Genomic DNA, 16,962 nt, shown 5'->3' with positions numbered 1-16,962 from the left:
CACCCTGAGGAGGCCCTCTCTGTGGGAGCGCACTGGACGGAGGGAAGTTGACGCCGGCCGCAGGTGTTGCCGTAGGTAATCCGGACCCATGCCATGAAGGGCTTTGTAAGTCATAACTAACACCTTGAACCTCACCCGGAGAGCAACCGGTAGCCAATGCAGCTCGTGGAGCAAAGGTGTAACATGGGAGTATCGGGAAACTCCCAAGACAACTCGCGCGGCTGCATTCTGCACCAGTTGGAGTCTCCGGGTGGACCTCAAGGGCAGCCCCATGTAGAGAGCATTACAGTAGTCTAGACAAGAGGTCACGAGTGCATGAATGACAGTGCGCAAGGCATCCTGGTCTAGATAGGGCCGCAACTGGCGCACCAGGCGAACCTGGGCAAAGGCCCCCCTAGTCACAGCTCCAATATGCTCTTCCAAAGAGAGCTGTGAGTCTAGAAGGACCCCCAAGTTGCGGGCCCTATCTACGGGGGGTAATAGCTCACCCCCCATGGCCAATGATGGACAGCCACGAACAGCCACTCAGTCTTGTCAGGGTTGAGTCGAAGCCTGTTCCTCCCCATAAAGACCCGGACTGCCTCCAGGCAATGGGACATCACGTCGAGGGCATCGCTGGGGTGGTTTGGGGTCGAAATAAAAAGCTGGGTATCATCAGCATATTGGTGATACCCAACTCCAAAACCACGAATGATCTCACCCAGCGGCTTCATATAGATGTTGAACAGGAGAGGTGAGAGAACCGATCCCTGAGGGACTCCACAAATGAGAGGTCTCAAGGTCGATCTCTGCCCCCCTGCCAACACCGACTGCGAACGTCCCAGAAGGTAAGAGGAGAACCACTAGAGAACTGTGCCTCCCACTCCCAACCCTCTGAGACGTCGCAGCAGGATACCATGGTCGATGGTATCAAAAGCCGCTGAGAGGTCTAAAAGGACTAGGACAGAGGAGCAACCTCTGTCCCGAGCCCGCCAGAGATCATTCACCAGCGCAACCAATGCCGTCTCCGTGCTGTACCCGGGCCTGAAACCCGATTGGTACGGGTCTAGGTAATCAGCTTCATCCAAGAACAAAGGGAGCTGCTGCGCCACCACGCTCTCAACAACCTTCGCTAAAAAGCGAAGGTTGGAGACCGGACGATAGTTGTTTAAAATTGCTGGGTCCAAGGCAGGCTTCTTGAGGAGGGGTCTCACCACCGCCTCCTTCAAGGTGGCGGGAAAGCTACCCTGACTCAAAGAGGCCGTAATCACTGCCTGGAGCCAGCCTCATGTCCCATCCCGGGCTGCATAAGTCAGCCAGGAGGGGCACGGGTCCAACAAACATGTGGTGGAGCTCAGCTTCCCCATGATCTTGTCCACTTCTTCAGGAGTCACAGGATCGAACTCTTCCCAGATTAAATCGACAAGGCTGCCCGTATCCTCTTCGTCAGACTCTGCCCAGTCGGAGTCCAAACCGGGCTGGATCCGAGCGATTTTGTCCGACAGAAATCGACTAAACTCCTCGGCTCGACCCTGCAAGGGTTCCTCCCTCACCTCCTGATTAAGAAGGGAGCGAGTTACCCTAAACAGGGCGGCCGGGCGATTATCTGCGGACGCAATGAGGGTGGCAAAGTGGTTAGACCTAGCCACCCTCAACGCTGCGAGATAAGTTCTCGTAAACGACCTTAGTCGTAACCGGTCGGATTCGGATCAGCTGGACCTCCAACAGCTCTCTAGGCCCCGTCTCCGACACTTCATCTCGCGGAGCTCCATGGAGAACCATGGGGCCCGTTGAGATCTGCGTCGGGTTAAGGGCCGCATGGGTACAACTTGGTCGAGTGCCTCTGTGGCTACCCTTTCCCAGGCTTCCACTAGGGCATCGACCGAGCTGTGAGCAAAGGAGGCAGGTGGGGGCCCAAGCGCCATTTGGAACCGCTCAGGTTCCATAAGGCATCTAGGGCGGAACCATCTTGTTGGCTCAGCAACTCCATGACAGGGAGTGGCAAAACGGAAGACCATCCGCAGGAGATGATGATCGGTCCATGACAGGGGTGAATTAATTGGAGAACCCCCCCCAAGATCATCTAACCACTGTCCGGATAGAAAAACAAGATCGAGCGTGTGACACCCCCCCGTGAGTTGGGCCCAGAATAACCTGCTTCAGGTCCATGGCCGTCATGGAAGCCATGAACTCCCGAGCTAACTCAGATGATCCCCCCAGGGATGGTAGGTTGAAGTCACCCAAAACTATAAGTTTGGGGAACTCAACCACCAACCCTGAGAGAATATCGAGAAGCTCAGGCAGGGCTGCTGCCACGTGTCTAGGTGAAACATACACCAGCAGCAAGCCCAACTGAGCTCTGGGACCACATCTCAGGAGGAGGGACTCACACCCGACTATCTGGACCATGGTGGCCTCCCGCGGACATAAGGTCTCCCTCGCAACTACTGCCACTCCACCACCCCTACCCTGAGCCCGAGGCTGGTGCAGCACCTGGAAGCCTGATGGGCAAAGATCAACCAGGGGACCCCGCCCTCTGGGCCCAACCAGGTCTCCGTAATGCAAGCCAGGTCCGCATGCTCCTCCTCAATCAAATCCTGAATGAGAGGAGCCTTATTCATTACGGACCTGGCATTAAAATACATGAGCCTGAGCTCAGGTGGCTGCTCATCCTCGCTCCCGGTACCACGAGCCGAAATCAGAGGGTCGGTGCGCATCACCGCTTGAAGACAGCGGGGACGCACTCCCGGATATTGATACGGCCCTCTGTTCATACACCTGCGGCCATTCCCTACCGCCGTGGGAATAGGCAATCCCACACCCCGCTCTGGGGCCCCGTAGGCCCCCAACCCAAGTCCCACCACGGTGTGAGCAATCCCCAGCCTGGTCTGAGAAACGGTTGGTGGAACCCCCCCAGTCTCCAACCAAACCTTTTTAGAACCCTCCCCTCTCCCTAACCCCATAAAAAATTGAGCTAAAAATGCACCAGGGGCCTCTTATTAAATTTGTGATGGAGGCTCCTGTCCTTGCCCAACCATCTCTCAGGGTCCCAGTAATTGGGCCCGTCATCAAGAGGATAGGTTGAAATAAAGGCGGGTCGCACCCAGGAAGGGGGGGCACCCCTGAGCGCAAATAAGTCCGTGCTTGAGTAGGATAAAACCATTTATCAGGTAAATCCAGCCAGGCAGTCCCATAGTCACTCGGAAAGATGTAAGACAGAAGATCAACAATGTCCGGTCCACCAGCTCCCTGCCACTTGAGCTGGCCAGGTGACTCCCAAGACAGATCGGGCACCTCTCTCTCACAGAGAGCCCAGACCTATCCAGAAGCGGACAGAATACCAACCCAATAAAGCATACCTCCCTAGATCTCTCACCTCTAGGGAGATAGCCGATGGTATAGGGTGGTGCCATTGATGGTATAGCTGAGCCACCCTCTCACAGCAGCTCAGCTCCAGACCCTCTGAGTCTGATGGGTTCGTGAGGGGAAAAGAGGAATTAGAGCAACAATTAACCGACATAATCTGAGGATGACAAAAGTTCCAGTCACAAGAATCTTCTCAAAAGCGAGAAAAGCGAAGAAGGCTAAAACAGCAGATTGATCCAAGCCGAGTAGTTCAAGTCCAAATGGCCACAGGCCACAAACACCACGAGCTGACCTGTGCCGCCTGACCAACAGCGTGCAGTGCCAGAAATCCAACGCCCAGCTGAAGGTCCCTTTCGCCAGAGACAGGCACGAAACAGACTCCCAGTGGCCAGCAAACAGTAGCAAACAGCAAGAGCAAAAAGCCATTTCGCATACTCTCAGCTTTCAGCGTTCCGCGTTCTGGAGGCCGCTCTAGGCCGCAGCTCTATGGCTCTGAGAAACAGCTGCTCAGAGCCCTCCAAGCCGCAGCAGCTCACCGCTCCACAGAGGGCCTGCAAAGAGGAAAAAACGCTGGAAAACGCTCCGAAGAACAAAACGCTGGAGTACTTCAGAACGGGTCTGCATCGCCGACGGAAATATCAGCCATCTCTCTTCCTAGCTCTTTCAGCTCAGCATATTCCAGCGCAGAGGGGAAACACCTCTGCAGCCCCCCTTCGGACTCCGAGGACACCAAGGACGCCAAAATAGCCGGAGCTCACCACGGAGCTCACCCAAGCACGTCCGCCATCTTGGGCATATATACCTCTCTTCTGACCTCAGAAGAAGGAAGTGCCATTCATTTCTAATCCTGAAGTGGTCCAGAAGGAAACTATGGTCAATAGTATTAAAATCTACTAAGAGGTCAGGTAGAACAAGGATGGAAGCCCTACCCCCATCCTACTCCTAACAGAGGTTATCCAAAAGCATGACCAATGGCATTTCCAATTCATATCTTTGCCTAAATCTTTTTTGGAACTGGTTCAGATAATCATCTCATGCAGAATTTTCTAAGTTGTTGTACAACCACTTTCTGTACAATATTTCTCAAAATGGAAGGATGGATAGTGGATGAAAATTGTCCAGTATGTGGGATTCAGTGATAGTTTCTTGAGGAGAAGGTGTACCAATGCCTCTTTAAGGCATGGAGAGACAACTATTTCCCTCAAGAATGATTGCCAGAATCAACCCAACCATCACCTCCTGGCCAGTCTTGTCAATGAGAAGGCACATGGATCTAAGGAACAGGTGGCTAGGTTTACAGTCTTAAAGACTTTGTCCACCTCCAGTCCAACAGGTTCAAAACATTCTCAGAAAACAGCACAAGACCTCACCCAAGACCTCATAAGATGTATATAAACACTAGTGTCCAACTGAGATTTTTTGGGTATATTTGTCCAAAAAGAATTAAGAAAAGCAAAGAGAATGTGGAATATCCCTTGAGGATAGGAGATGTTTTGGCAACCAATCTTTGCAAATTATCACATTTCCCATGACATGTAGCTTGTGAATTGATAAGTTCTGTTCAGAGCTACTTTATGTCCACAACACATTTTCAAAACTCCTGTTGGCCTCTCCAAGATTTGGACTCCTGGGTCAATGTATAATATGAATATTTGTATATTTAGGTCTGTATATTCAATATTTAGCCTGAATGAATTATTGATACAAGTGACTTATGGTTATTTGTTTTGCACAACTTTCTGCAAATAGAATATTATAGGATGAAGATCATTAGTCCTGGTCTACTTTTCAGGCTTTTATCTTCTTCCTTTTTCTATATATATCACAAAAAGGTGACACTATCCTCAAGACTGATTCCTGATATAACCAGTGACCACATTTTTGTTTCTTCCTTAGATTATGTCCTTCATTTCTTTTTTTAAAAAGCACATTAATATTTGCAATTACCTTATTTGCATATTCCGGACAAGACTGAATGGCTGTACGTACTGGCAAGCCAGGATACTCAGAACATCCCATCCCTTAACATCGGGGACAAGTTACTACCCCCTGTTGATAGGGCCCGCAACCTGGGTGTCCTCCTAGACTCGCAGCTCTCCCTGGAAGATCACATAGCAGCTGTGACCAAGGGGGCCTTCTCCCAGGTTCGACTAGTTCGCCAATTACGGCCTTATCTGGACCTGGATGCCTTACGTACAGTCACCCATGCTCTTGTGACCTCTCGCCTAGACTATTGTAATGCTCTCTACATGGGGCTGCCCTTGAGATCCACTCGGAAGCTTCAACTGGTGCAAAGTGCAGCGGCACGGACACTCTTGGGAGCCTCCCGATACTCCCATATCACACCTCTCCTCCGTGCGCTGCACTGGCTTCCGGTTGCCTTCCGTGTGAAGTTCAAGGTGCTAACAATGACGTACAAAGCCCTACATAGCATGGGTCCGGACTACCTACGGGAGCACCTTCTGCCAATGTCAGCACCCCACCGTCCTGTGCGCTCCCACAGAGAGGGCCTCCTCAGGGTGCCACCGCTCAAGGAATGTCGGCTGGTGGCCCCCAGGGGGAGGGCATTCTCAGTGGGTGCGCCAGCCCTCTGGAACAGCTTACCAACCGAAATCCGGATGGCCCCCGACCTCCGCACCTTCCGACGCGAATTAAAAACTTACCTGTTCCAGCAGTCCGGCCTGGCCTGATAGCTCTAATTGGGGTCCCAGTTTGTATTTTACTATTGTTTTTTCACTATTGTTCATTCTGTATGCCCACCTTATTCTGTACACCGCCCCGAGTCCCTCGGGAGAAGGGCGGTTTATAAAAACAAATAAATAAATAAATAAATAAAATAAATATTCCACCTTCACACACTATAAGTGCACCTTTTGAGAACAAAACCTGTCACAGTTTAAGAAACATGCATTTCATCATGTTCATGAATTCCGGTGTACGTACATTTGGGATGTTTGTATATTTATACAAAACGCCTGACCTGATGAATTACTAAAGGGCTCCTAAAGGTGACACCTTGGAAATACATGGTAAATAATATTTTTTTTTTCTTTTCAAGAAAGCAATAAAATGAGGAGTTATTATCCAAACCATTATTATGTTAGGGAAAATGCTGTTTATTCTAATAAAATACTTTGCTTCAAATATTCTGCAGGAGAATCATAAACATTGACAAGAATGCTTTATTTGTCTCAAGTGTCCAAACAAGCTATGAAGAAAATCTATTTGGCTAAACAAAGAACAGATGGTAAGTAATGGGAAAACATTAAACTGAGTACACTCAGAGTCACCAAATAAAAAATTGCCAGGTTGCATTTTCCTCAGTTTTGATAACACTACCATGTTTAGAAAAGAAATGATCACTAGAGAATGGAACTCTCCCAGACCATTTCTTTTAATTACTTGCATAGTCTTATTGTAAACAAAATGTAAAAGACAGTAAAGTTTAACATTTATAGGAGAGAAATATCATTTCTCGGTTTCTTCATTTCTTCTTTTCCTAAAGCCCTTGTGGGTTGTTGAACTTCAGATGGATTTATTCTGTACTTTAAATAGCAATATTATTGGACTATATTAACCCAGAAAAGCCTATTGTTCAATCTTTTAATGGACTAAATGTTGAGAAAAGGCTACAAGCTACACTAGACAAGAAAACAAGCCAGACAATAGATTGCTTGGGATTGTTACAGGCCAACAATTCCATTACTTTTTTTCTTACTTCTCAATATTTTTATTATTTAGCAGAATATTAGGAAGAACTTTGGGACTTTATCTGTCTGCCCATCACCACAAAAATGTCTAAAAATTGGACACAGCCCAACCACAGCCCAAGAGGCAATAACCCAAAAAGGATCAAGTTCAGGCTAAAGCTAAGAGAAAACATCCATATATTTTTCCAAAAGCACTTTTGTAGGAGAGGCAGTTGGATATCAAATTCAGTGTTGCTGATTCCATTATTCTAAGCCAGGGGTGTCAAATTGCCGGCCAGTGAGCCGGTTGCATCATACAGAGGCTGAACCCACCCCAGCTCTGGCAATGCAAAAAAAGTCATGATACATCGTGACACGTCAAGTGAGGTGGCAAGTTTGATACCCGTGTTCTGAGCAATGATGTTGCTTACTTGTCATGTGACCCAAAATGCAGCTATTGTTAAGGAATTGGAAAGAATTCTGGAAACCACATTTTGCATGATTACCTTAACTGTTTTATTTTGCAATACTCCAATGCATTTTCAATATTTCCTAACCGATTTTTAAAACTATCGTGTCTGGATATAGTTGAAACTGGTTCAAATAATCAAATGGTCGATTGTTTAAATTAGAAATCTACATACTTGCTCAGAACTGACTATTATATTTAGTGAATAAAGTCTCTTTCATATCCCCTGAACTCAGTGGGGCTTAGTTCTGATTAGAAATGTATAGTTTTGCGATAGAAAAGAAGAATATTGGAAGAGCAAGTGGAAAAATTGCAGCAGTTAAAGCAACATTACACACTGCTAAAGGAAGAGATGGAAGTGGTGTGACTGCTCTGATAACAGATACAAGATAAAAGAATAACAGACTTGGAAAGGAACTTTGGAGGTTTTCGAATCTAATCCACTGCTCAGGCAGGAACCCATTTCAGACAAGTGGTTGTCCAATCTCTTCCAGATGCTGGGCTTGCTGGCTGGAAAGTTGACAGTCCAGGTTTGAAACCTGAATGCTGCATGATAGAGTGAGCTTCCATTTTTGCCCCAGCTCCTGCCCATGTAGTAGTTTGAAAGCATGCAAATGCAGGTACATAAATGGGTATCACTTTGGTGAGAAGAGAACAGCATCCTATGCCTTTTGTGGCCACATGATTATGGAAAGGATTTTCAGACAACACTGGCTTTGTTGGCTAAGAGATGGAGATGAGCACTCCTCTCTAGAGTCAGACACAACTGGACAGAGGAAGTTTTTACCTTTATAGGAAGAGATGGAATAAACCAACAAAGAGAATAAACAAGAATAGGAGATGAAATCATTGGCAGTCCAATATTAAACTCATTACTTGATAGTTTCCCCTTCCATCCCCAGTAAGGACTAGATATAGTAATAGTAATTATCTCTAAAAAAAACTTCAGAAGTTATTTTTAAAATCTGTCTTTATTAAACTTAATCTGAATTCATATTATTTTTTTCTAATAATGCCTTTGAACATAACATTGACTTCAGTGAATTTTCATTGAGATTATCCTAAATATTGAAATTATTTGTGCATTCTCTTTTTCCCTATTCAGATAAAAACATACTTATATACTTTGTCAGAATGAATCTTTTAATTGCTATCTTTGCTGTAATCTATTTAAATGCTGTTTATGGGAGGCAGTGTTCTGTGAAAATAGGTTATATCAGTCATTTTACATTAGGTTTGCTTCATTACATATATCTATTCTCTTTTTACCTTCCCTAAGTAAAAAATAGCAAATGGAAGTATTAATCACTGCATCCAAGTAAAGCATATGAAATTATATAAAAGGTAAAGGTTCCCCCGCACATGCGTGCTAGTCGTTTCCGACTCTAGGGGCCGGTGCTCATCTCCGTTTCAAAGCCGAAGAGCCAGCGCTTGTCCGAGGACGTCTCCGTGGTCATGTGGCCGGCATGACTACACGGAAGGTATGAAATTATAGTTCCCTATAAATAAAATCTTAGTATTGCCAGCTGATAAAATAACTAACATGTATTAAAAAGCCATTAGTCCTACTTAATTTTTACCCTTGGTGAAACAAAAATTGCAAAAGAGGGGATTGCCTATAGCTTGAGGACTATGGGTTACTTATCTAATGGCTGAAGATGGTGCAGTGGCTCAGTGGCTTAATGATGCTGGTGATGGTCTCTCAGCTCCAGGAGAGACCATGGCAGGGTGAGCCACTGTAAATCGCCTCAACTTCCATCCTCCTAAGAATTTGAAAGCATATTCTATGCAAGTAGATAGATATGTACCACTTTGGTGGGGAGATGAGCTGGTGCTCTGTGCAGGTGTCAGATTCCTGACAGCTCTGGACCTTCCCAGTTGCAGTGTCCATTTGCAAGGCAGCTTCAGGAAGAGAGTGGGCCTTGGATGATGATGCAGAAGAGCTGCTCATCTTTCTTTCTTTCTGGTGTAAAGCCAGCTCACCTTCCTGTGGCACACCTTGGGAAACATGCAAGCATGTCCTATAACAGGGCTGGTACCTTGATAAGCCAAACTACTACTCTGCAATATAATTGTGCTCTCCTGACTACTGTAGCAACCCCAGATGATGATGATGATGATGATGATGATGATGACGACAATGATAATGATAAAGTTAATAATAATAATAATAATAATAATAATAATAATAATAATAATAATAATAATAATAATAATAATAATACCAATAGTATTAGGAGTCCTTGGAGCAATACTCAAAGGGTTTCCTACATACATGGAAATTTTGAACTTATTAGACCTGAGTATCCTACTCGGAACTGCCCATATACTCAGATGCTATCTTAACAGCTCTTAGGTCCTTGGTTAGGACTAGAACTGTTACGTTTTTATCAGTCCCAGACTGTGAATTGAACTGAAGATTAACCATAATAATAATATTAATACCTTATACAGTATCTTGTCTAATCCTTTATGTATGAACTGTGCCATTTTGTTTACAGAATGCTTAGTACATGGTATATTCTCTGCTGAAAAATAGGATACAAGGTTATTGAAAACCATATGTTAAACTAAATCATTTAGCTATTTTGTAACCACAACCTGTCATATTAAGTAGTTAAAGGCTTTTGGAAAGAACATAATTGTCTATTTCTGAGGTGCTTTAGGAAATAGAAATAAAAAGCTTCAATTACTTCTGCAAATATGTTCATCCTCTCAGAAATTAAATTAAGAATTTGTAAGTTAAGGTTACAAGTTGTAATGCATATTAATCAAAGTGAATAAAATCTATCAACAAGGGAGTATTTTGTAACTATGTATTTATAAATAAATGGCTAAAGTGATGCTAAAACAGAATGTCTTACTCTCTTTGTGTAAGAGAGAGAGAGAGAGAGAGAGAGAGAGAGAGAGAGAGAGAGAGAGAAAGAGAGAGAGAGAGAGAGAGAGAGAGAAGATGAGTATAACATGAGATAGTAGCCCAATGGCGCAACCACGATTGGCTTCTCCAAAACAAGCACATTTTCCAATCTGTTAAGAAAGAGGTGCTTTTTAAAGAAAAGAGAAGTGATCAAATTAACCATATTTAATTAATTAAAATCATAATTAAATGTAATATGGGTTCTATATACAAGAGTAAATATTATTTTAAGCCCAACCTAATCTACTTCAAGATGATGTTTTATTCACTGAAGATCATAAAGTGTAATCTATCACATTGATCCAGTTCACACTGGCAGCTAGATATTTTTCAACTTCCTAGTTAGGTTTGAAAAGGTCTGACTTATAGATACTGTATTTCTAATGTTATTTCTCCTAAATCGGTTTTAAACATAATTTTACATTATTCAAAGTCAAGGGAAATAGCACAAATATAACTTGATCTCCATTACCTTTACCCAGAGATGTGGTGGTTTATTTTACAAAGAGAGCAATTAGGAATGAAGTTATTCAAGCTTCTTACAACACTAAGCTTGTAGTTGCTGAGCAAGAAGTCCTGGTTTTAAAAGAGATCCCTCCAAGAATTTTAAGGAGAAGAAAGGAGTTTGCTTTTTTAGCACAAGAGCTCAGGCGACGTGATATCAAGTTTAGATGGGAGATACCAGTGGGTATGGTGGTGATGCATGAAGGTACGAGATATCGTCTTATTACAGTGATGCAGGCACGTGATTTTTATAGTAATGTTTTAAAAGCTACCCCCATACCACTTTTGGAATCTACAAAGAAGAATGGTGAGGGAGAGCCTCAAGGTGCTGAAGGAACAACGCAGATAGATGAGAAAGCTACAGGAGTGGATCAAATTTCAGTATCATCGGAAGAAGCTAGAGACCAGAGGATGACGCGTGCTGCTTTGAGACGAATGAAACGAGAGCAAGAACAAGACCAGCAGAAAGTTATGGAACTTCCAAAGCGTACCTATAGCGAAGCTGTGAGAGGGGCGCGACCTAAGAATGTAAAGGGGATTCTGGAAGAAGCGCTCCAAAAGCTTCGGGTCGCCAAGGATGGCAACTAAGCTTCTAACTTGGAATGTTAATGGCTTAAATTCACCACAGAAGAGAAAGAAAATCTTTCAATATTTAAAACAATTTAAGACTGATGTTATTTGTTTACAAGAAACACATATTAGAGTTACGGACCAAAAGTTCTTATTAAATTCAAGACTGGGTACACAATTTATTGCTTCTGCAATGAATAAGAAGAATGGAGTGGTTGTTTATATTAAGAATACTATGACAGCGGAGTTAATTGAAGCAGATAAACAAGGAAGATACGTTACAATAGATTTGTTAATAGAAGACAAAAAAACGCTTCAGGTTGGATTATATGCTCCTAATCAACAACAAGCAGACTTTTATAGTTTACTACATAGCAAGATCACTCAGTTGGATTACAAATCTTTTATTTTTATGGGAGACTGGAATGGTGTCTTGGATGTACAAATGGACAAGAGTGGTTCTTTTAGAAGTACTCCAAGTCATGCTAAACTGCCTAAATCCTTTTTTGAGATGAAGGGTGATTTGGAGCTGCGAGATATTTGGAGAGAAAGAAATTTACAAGAAAAGGATTATACTTTTTTTTCCGATAGACATCAATCTTTTTCTAGGATTGACTTTATATTAATTTCTAATGATTTCTTTTCTAGGATTAAGAAGATAAAGATTTGTCCAAAAACTATGTCTGACCATAGCCCAGTCTGGCTAGAGATTGATAAGGATAACAGAGATAGGCGCTCCTGGCGTCTAAATGAGAACCTGTTTAGAAATCAGGAAAATGTGGAAGAATGTAAAAAACAGATGAAGGTTTTTTTTGAAATTAATATGAATAAGGGTACTTCTATGGAAATGGTTTGGGATGCTAGTAAGGCTTACATGAGAGGTGTGTTAATATACATGAATAATAAATACAGACGTAATTTGGAATTCAGGAGGAAAGAATTAGAGAATGAAATTAGGGAAAAAGAAAAGGCCTTAATTTTGAATCCATCGGATGTGAAGATTAAAGAGGTTATTGATTTATTAAGGGGACAGTTTGATAAGTTATTGGCTGATCAGGTGGCAACTAATCTACGGTTTGCTAGACATAATACTTTTTGTAATGCCAATAAACCAGGTAGATGGTTAGCTTATATGTTAAGGAAGAAGCAAAGGGCCTCTAATATAGACAAAATAGAACATAAGGGTAAGGTAGTGTATCAACAGAACCTTATTAAGGAAACCTTTGTTGATTTTTATTCTAAATTATATGCTAGAGATAAGATTAATAAAGTAGATATTGATGTATATTTGAGGAATGCTTGTATTCCGGTTCTTACACAAGAACAAAAGGAAGAGATGAATCAATTGATAACTGAGGAAGAAATTCTTTTAGCAATTAAACAATTGAAAGTGGGTAAAGCGCCAGGAACGGATGGACTGACTGCTGTGTATTATAAAAATTTACAGTCTGAGATGATAAAGCCATTAAGGGAATTGTTTCAGACAATTCAAATGGGAGGAGGGGTGCCTCCGTCTTGGAAAACTGCTTTTATTTCTTTGATTCCAAAGGAAGATCAGGATGTCACTCAAGCAAGAAATTATAGACCAATATCACTTTTGAATACGGACTACAAGATATTTCCTAAGGTTTTAGCTAACAGATTAATGAGGGTACTGCAACAGGTAATTCATGGTGATCAAACTGGGTTTATAAGTGGTAGACAAATGAAAAATAACATGAGGCATATAGTTGATTTGTTGGAATTTCTGGAAAGGAACAACCAGATCCCTGCTGCGCTGATCTTTTTGGATGCTGAAAAAGCCTTTGATCAATTGGATTGGCAATTCTTGATGAAAGTATTAGATAAAATGAATTTTGGGGATAAATTTCTACAACCAATCAGGGCATTATATCAAAAGCAAACGGCCCGTATAATAGTAAATAATAGTTTGACCGAAGCATGTAATATTGAAAAGGGCACAAGGCAGGGGTGTCCTTTATCACCTCTATTATTTGTTTTAACATTGGAGATATTATTGATTAAAATACGGGATTCGGGAAAAATTAAGGGAATTCAAATAAGAGATCAGGATTACAGATTGAGGGCGTTTGCAGATGATCTGGTTGTTACGGTGACCCAGCCAGAAAAGTCTGTTGTAGGACTGATGGAGATAATTATGTAATATGGGAAAGTTTCTGGATTCAAGGTTAATACACAAAAAACTAAAATGCTGTCCAAGAACATGACAGTATCACAAAAGGCTGTTTTAGAAGGGTTAACTGGATTTGAAATTGTTAAAAGGGTTAAATATTTGGGGGTATATTTGTCACCCTCAAATGCAAAGTTATATAAAAATAATTATGAAAAGTTATGGGGAAAAGTTCAAAAAGAATTGGATAGCTGGAAAAAATTACAATTGTCTTTATTGGGAAGAATTGCAGCAGTGAAAATGAATGTTTTGCCGAAATTTCTATTTTTATTTCAAATGATACCTATTCTTAAAAAGGACTCAAACTTGGAGGAATGGCAAAAGGGTATTAATAAATTTGTTTGGTCAGGGAAAAGGCCACGAGTTAAATTTAAGATTATGCAGGACACGCGTGAAAGATGCCCAACTTTAAATTATACTATGAAGCTGCTGCCTTGTCAGCGATAAGTGATTGGATTAATTTAACACAAGGAAGATTATTAAATCTTGAAGGTCATGATGTGTTATTTGGTTGGCATGCATATTTATTGTATGATAAGAAGGTGGATAATGTGTTTAAGGTGCATATTTTAAGACATGCTCTGTTGCGAGTTTGGAAAAAGTATAGACATAAGTTAAATTATAAGATTCCTTTATGGGCAATACCGAAACATGCAATAGAAAATATAAATGTTGGGTTTAAACATGATATGACTACATATAAGGAAATTTTAAGTTTGGAAAGGAATGTATGGCATTTGAAGCCGTATAATTTTTTACGAGGAGAAAAGATTGTTCAAACCTGGTTTCAGTATGGGCAACTACAGGCCAGGTGGAAAGAAGATCAGAAAATTGGTTTTTCAATGACTGATGAAAATTTGGTAAAGCAAATTAGAAATCAGGGTCAAGCACATATCAAACGGATATATCTTGCATTGATAGAAATTGATTCAGAGACAGAACTTGTTAAAGATTGCATGATAAAGTGGGCTCAGAATATTCAAGAAGTTATTACAATGGATACTTGGGAAAAGATTTGGGTGAGAAATGTAAAATTTACACAAGCCCAAAATTGAAGAGAGAATTTTTATAAAATGTTTTATAGATGGCATTTAGATCCCAAAAAATTAGCAAGTATGTATCTGAACTATCAGCCTAAATGTTGGAGATGTGGTGGTGAAGATGCAACGTATTTTCATATTTGGTGGACCTGTAAAAAGGTTAAAGCTTTTTGGATCAAAATTTGGTGGAATATGCAGAAGATATTTAAGAGAAGGATAAAGTTTTCTCCGCAATTCTTCTTACTGGGTATTATTACTGATACTACTGTTGTGGACATTAAATTGATGTTGAATTTGATTACGGCAGCAAGACTTTTAATAGGGCAATATTGGAAGAAGGAAGAACTGCCAACTATAGAAGAATGGACTCTAAAAGTTTCCAACCTGGCGGAAATGGCAAAGATTTCGGCGTATTTGAAAGACCATTCGCAACAGAGATATATTGTGGAGTGGAAAAAAATGGATTGATTACATCCAGAATAAATATGGGACTAAAAAGTTTCATTTAGCATTTGAATAAATATTGATGTGATATTTATATTGCTTGTAGTCACTTTACAAGAGTTAAAGTGCGGTAGATTTAATAACTCATTGTTGTTAGCATATGGTAGATTATGATTGTTTCTACTTTTATACCTTGTATTTAGCTCTGGGAAGTCGGGGAGGGGGGAAGGGGAGGGGGGAGGGTTGGGAGGGGTTGTTTTGTTAAAGATAAAATGTATTGAAAAACTTTTCAATAAAAAAAAACTTGATCTCCATTACCTGAAATTATAGAAATTGAATCCACTTCCACATATATTTGGAATAGCCTCATATTATCATAGCTTTGAATGCTGCATATCAATTAATTTTCAGCTTTTCTATTTTTTCTAATATCCATAGATATCCTTAACTATTTCCAAAGAATAGACTGATTAATTTGTTCATAGAATTATTATTAAATTATTAGTTATCAAACCTACCATAATTAATTTAAATATATTTTATTTTAACCCTATTTTTGATCCTAACTTCATAAACCAGTAAAGAGCTTTTTTGGACAGAAGCTTAAAAGCTTCTGTTCCTATTCATAGGTAAAAGAAAAATCAATCAAAATTATGATGTTAAAGTTTGCTTTTGATTTACTTAGGGGCTGAGATGAATATTTCCCTCCAAGATCTGATTTAATGAATGCTATCGATTTCTCCTTTTATAAAGTGGAATATGAGCCTTGCTGACTGCACGTGAAATTTGACCTTCACATTCTTACAAGGATTGCAAAGAAAATCAAGCAGGAGGAGTACAGGAAAGTTGCAAGGACAACAGCCCAGAGTGATATCCTGAAAAAATATTGCAGGGAAATAAATCATTGGATTAAAAAAAACCCAAGAAGAAACACACATTATTCTTAAAATAAGGTTCCAACTAAAAACAATAACAAAAAAAATCAATCAATTGAAATAAGAAGTAAAATATACAAAGGGATGCATTGATTAGAAAACAGAAAATAAGAACAAATACAAATTATTCCTTTCCAGATAGTGTTGTTGAAATGCTGTTAACATACAGAATAATAAATAAATTACTCTATATACTTTCTAAGCCTTTTAAGACTGCTTTTCAAATATCAGTAAGTTTGGGGTTTTTTTCTTGCTGTATGTATTATTATATATCTGTCAGTTATGTCTATGAGATAGATATATTATATTTGCTCTGTTGCCCAAAGAGCCTTTTCAGAAAATATAAATGGTTTGGTTAATATCTAAAGAAGTAATTACAGTGCAATTTCTTTTGTCTCCAAAATATTTTTAATGGTCCCTGATCAGTAATATTATTAAAAAATGTTCAACGTTAATATATTTTATACTATATTTTCAATTTAAGTATACAATTGCACTCTCTTCACTCAGTGCCTCTTCCAAAACTGGATCAGAGAAGAAAGATAAATTTTGAGAAATTAAAAATCAGTGAATTAACTCATTAATTCACTTAATATAGCTGAAAAAGTCAGCCCTTTCATACAGAATTTATTGCCAAGGCCTTGCAGTACAGAATATACAAAGAATGACTCTACTATTGCATCACATGGGAGAAGAAAGACTAGGAAATGGAATATATTGTAGCCTTACCATTATATTTTTAATTCAGTGTGCTTGTGAGCTGTCACAACTTACTGGGAAAAGGGCATATTTTAGTTTGTGGTTGAATAAGAATGTTCTGAAAATAGATAAATATAACTATGGCATTTCAACAATCTT

The 16,962-nt window shown here is 40.8% G+C and overlaps 1 long non-coding RNA gene across 1 annotated transcript in view; it reads left to right on the top strand.

Moving 5' to 3' along the window:
• The window catches only part of LOC308667360, a 38,328-nt gene extending 21,989 nt beyond the window's left edge, over nt 1-16,339 (top strand). Inside the window, exons 3-4 of the long non-coding RNA XR_014026269.1 lie at nt 6,500-6,592; nt 15,855-16,339. This is a non-coding gene — a long non-coding RNA (uncharacterized lncRNA). The remainder of the gene's footprint in view (nt 1-6,499; nt 6,593-15,854) is intronic.
• The last annotated feature ends 623 nt before the right edge of the window (nt 16,340-16,962 follow it).

Source organism: Vipera berus, assembly GCF_964194415.1.
Source record: "Vipera berus genome assembly, chromosome: 4".
Classification (NCBI taxonomy): Eukaryota; Metazoa; Chordata; class Lepidosauria; order Squamata; family Viperidae; genus Vipera; species Vipera berus.
This window is presented reverse-complemented; position numbering and strand designations above follow the sequence as displayed.